The sequence below is a fragment of the Rhagoletis pomonella genome, unplaced genomic scaffold (genome assembly GCF_013731165.1).
Source record: "Rhagoletis pomonella isolate Grant_MI unplaced genomic scaffold, Rhpom_1.0 Rhpom_scaffold_00001, whole genome shotgun sequence".
Lineage (NCBI taxonomy): Eukaryota > Metazoa > Arthropoda > Insecta > Diptera > Tephritidae > Rhagoletis > Rhagoletis pomonella.
In genome coordinates this window covers 109,648,554-109,652,863 of record NW_023458555.1, presented here as the reverse complement: position 1 = coordinate 109,652,863, position 4,310 = coordinate 109,648,554, and positions in this window count along the sequence as shown.

The window sequence follows — 4,310 nt, the reverse complement described above, 5'->3', positions numbered from 1 at the left end:
CTAATAAAGACCTCCCACATTAATTTTTCTTTAATATCTATAATGTAGAGACATCGACCTGTTACAATTTTATTATATGTATAGATTATATTTTCATAACAGAATTTATTTATGTATATAAATCCAAATTTCAAACTTTGAGCAGAAATGAGCAAAATTCAAGACAGTTTCATCAAAACAACGTTTACAACAAATTTTCTTAAGCTTTTTTATTAAATTTTCTTAAAAAATATCTGCCGTGCATATTTAAATTTTAGTATACGTACTAATCTTGAAGTTGCTTAAAAATTCCATTCACATTTGATATTTTTTTTTCTGACCATGTCACGGGTTTCTTCCATACAAAGCATATTCGAAAATTGTTTTTACAGCGTGGCAACGAATAACTGTTACACAGGTTTTTTGAGAAATAAAAGGGTCCTTTATAGATTTTGCGAAAAAAGGAGTTTATTGTTAATTTTCCACAGATTTTGCTTTAGTTGCATTAATTAGTTTTTAAATTTTAATCCCTATTTGCATTTCCGTCAGTTGATTTAATCCATATCTTCTGTAACCATAGGCTAATTGTCTGCATTTTGAGTCCCTTATACTCCCCCTTTTGTCCAACATAAGGCCTCAAACTAAAAATCGAATAGACTCGGAACTGGTAACTAGGACGGCCAGTCATTCGACCAACCTTATTCCGGTTTTTTCTTTTTTTTTTTTTTTTTTTTTTTATACAAAGCCTAGGAAAAAAAAATACACATGAAAAAGACTTGCGTGCCAAATGAACTTGTCTCTCAAAGTTTAAACTGCTGGCGAATGTAAATAAAGATTAAAATTTAAAAACTAATTAATGCAACTAAAGTAAAATCTGTGGAAAATTAACAATAAAATACTTTTTTTGCAAAATCTATATAGGACCCTTTTATTTCTCAAAAAACCGGGGTAACAGATATTCGTCGCCACGCTGTATATGGCAGTAAGCGCACAACGGCATCAGCAAAAAAAAATTAAGTCAACAGGAGTTCCTTGCCGCTTCAAACGTCCATTTTATTATACTAAAATTTAATGGGCTTTAAAATTGCATACCTAATTTTTTTGTCCATTTTCGATAGACGTTCTGTTTTTAATTTTTGCTCATAAATATGTACGTACTACATAGGTACAAAGGTACAAAGAGCAAGCAGGATTATACTCAACCCTGTGTATGTATTCCTTTTGTTCTCAACTTGTTTTTTCTTTAGTATTGTTATGATAATAACCATGCTAATGCATAAAATCTGCAGAGCAAATATGCATATTTAGATATGTATGTACATATGTATACGCAAACACATGCATGTACATTACTTACATTGATATGTATTTACTTTTGTAGGTACACACTGTGCACTACACAGAATATGACCGACTATGAGTGGGGGAACAAAAAATCTGGAAAATCAATAAACCGCCAGGGCTATGGGGTATTGAACTCTGATTGTCCCTTGCCTTTTTGGTAAATTCAAGAAAATCCGATGAGGGAGAGGCGTAACTATCTTCATAGGACGATGCATTTATTAGTGATACAGTTTTTAAAAGCTTGCAAATCTACGCCTATGCAGTTTTAACAACTAAAGAAGAAGAAATTCGATGTGCTGGGTGTTTACACGATGCTCAGAAAATTGAAGGGACCTACGTTGCTTTAGCAGTGCTTACTATACAAATGTATTTCCTCATTTTTGGTATTTATTTAAAGTATCTGGTATTTTTTTAAATGTATGTAAAGTAGAGGGCCCAAGATGGGATGTTGAGATTCTCTCAAGGACGGCAGATTAACAAAATATTATGACGGGATACCTTGCCCCCAGCTGATCATAAACCATATCTAAGCCCTCTATGCAGGACTGCTTGTACTGAAAGAGTTAACGCGCTACGATTGCGCATAAGGAAGCTGTATCTAGTATCGTCCATCTATCGAAATTTGACAACTTTTTCATACACTTTTGAATTGTGCTTGTCACCAATATTGATCTCTTTATGTGATTTTGAAGTCCACGAAATTTATCGCGTACTTACTGGAAAATTTAAATCCAAACTCCTTCAGTAGCTTTCGAAATTAGACCGAGAAAGGAACCTGGATTTTCATTTATAAAAATATGCGTAAATATTTGCATGTATAGACGAGATGCCTAACGGTTCCTCACCGACTAATATACTACCAATTTGGACTGTAAATACGTTTTTATTGGTCTGAGAGCCTCTTAGAAGGTTAAAAACTGAATTGGCCACATCTACATAAACTCCGCTTTCTTTTCATCGGGATCGGTAAAGGTTAAGAAAGTCGAAGGTGTACAACAAAATATAATACTTCCTTCTCTAACGGCGGTTTCACATCGGCATCAGCAAAGATTGGGCCAAAGCCCAATATTTTTACACCACTCGATTGGGCTACCAAGTTACACCAAATTTTATGTTACGTATATGTATTCCAAAGATGAAGCAAATCTGACCATAAATAGTATATTTTAGGATAGTTCTCAATGCCTGCGCCACCTATCGGAAGACAAACACACTGATGCTTCTAAAAACCTTTGCACAAAATAGCAATCTTTCAATGCGATTTAGAAATCTGGTAGAAAATGGATACCACTTGAATGATTCTTTCCATTTTATATGAACATAGATGTAGGTGTATAAAATTCCATTACCTTATCAAAAGTGGTTACACAGATAAGCGATATGAAAATCTCAGTTTGTATGGAAGGTGCCTCCCCCTTTTTCAAAATTTACCACTTGAAGAGCCCTCGCATACCGCAGACTTTATCGGCCGACGATTTAGTCAGGCTCTTTTGAAATATACGAAGATGTATGGAAGTGCGCAACTACAACAACTTAATCGTGCCCGACTAGGTAGTTTGAAATGCTTCCCGATTGCGTTCAAACTAGAAAGTCTGCCAACTATCGGCCGACTGCTTGATCAGCAAGGCGCTCTTCTACGCGCACACTGCAGACTTTTTCGGCCATCAGCGTTGCCATTTTGTACAATTGTATAATTTTTAATACTTTTTTTCTAAATTTTAGGATTTGATACTTTGATACTTTTTTGTTGACAAATCTCCCACTTTGATACTTTTGGTTGGCAGAAATGAATTTTTGAATACTATGAATAATATTATTGTTTAAGGGCAAATACTTTTTTCTTGTTATTTAAAGTCTTAAAATTTTATACATATGTAGATATTTATTTAAAAGTTTGATTTGGTACTCTTAAAAGGGAAATACAACCCGAAATTTCTTTGCATACGCCGCTGTTATACGACCCCTAAACCACACATAAACATTGCGCAATATCGGGCTTGCTTCGGTCGTTTGTGTGGTGTATGGAGTTGTTTGTACTAAATTGGAGTTATTGCGCTAAAATCAAAATAGTTTTGATATTTTGCTCATGTTTATGTTTTTGTAAAATGATTTGTGTTGCGTATGGCGACAACTGCGCAATTTTTAGTCTAGTTTTGATTTTGGTGTCCAGATCGCGCTGTAAAAAAATGGATAAGAGTGTAAAGAAATTGAATTTTTTTGCGTTTTAAAGCTAAAGCTATCAAAATATAAAACGCGGGCGGGTTATTTATGCCTCTTAAGATATATCACCATCGCGATGTTCTCAGAACAATTAAGAATATTATAACAAATTGAAAGAAGCAGGTGGATGTGATAACGCGCAAAAGATTTTAGGAGCTGTATATATTTGCCATTAATAAAGGGTTGCGATACAGAATCAAATACATTAATAATAGATATTACTGTTCCACCTGAGCTCCATCTAATGCTTGGAGTAGTAAATACTATTTTACCTTCCTTTTATTAGCTCGGGATGTAACTATGTAATATTGATGCGCCTAAAAGATGCAGCGATTTCTATTCTCAAGTTACATACCTGATGACAGTACGAATGGCAATTATAATAGGGAGGTTTTAGTTTTTTAAACTATAATTTTATTTAATGACTAGCCAATGCCCGCTTACTTCGCGGCGCCTAATAAGAGCTTTTGCGTTAGCCAATGCAAAAGAGCATTTAAAAACAAAATTAGTCTGTAAAGTCAAAGTTTTTGATTTAAGTTGCAACCACTAAGGCGCAGTATCCTCCTCACACATAGGCCAATAATAGTAACGCTGTAATACGATATGGAATACCAATCCCTTTTGGTGTCATGAGCTTTACTGATGGTCTTATTTCCACCTGTGAGATCTCTGCCAATCATGCGTAATCTTTTTGTATGATCTTGCAACTTCAACATTGGTGCGATGTGTATGCCAATAAAAGTTCTTATAGGGAAACTCAAGAGCAC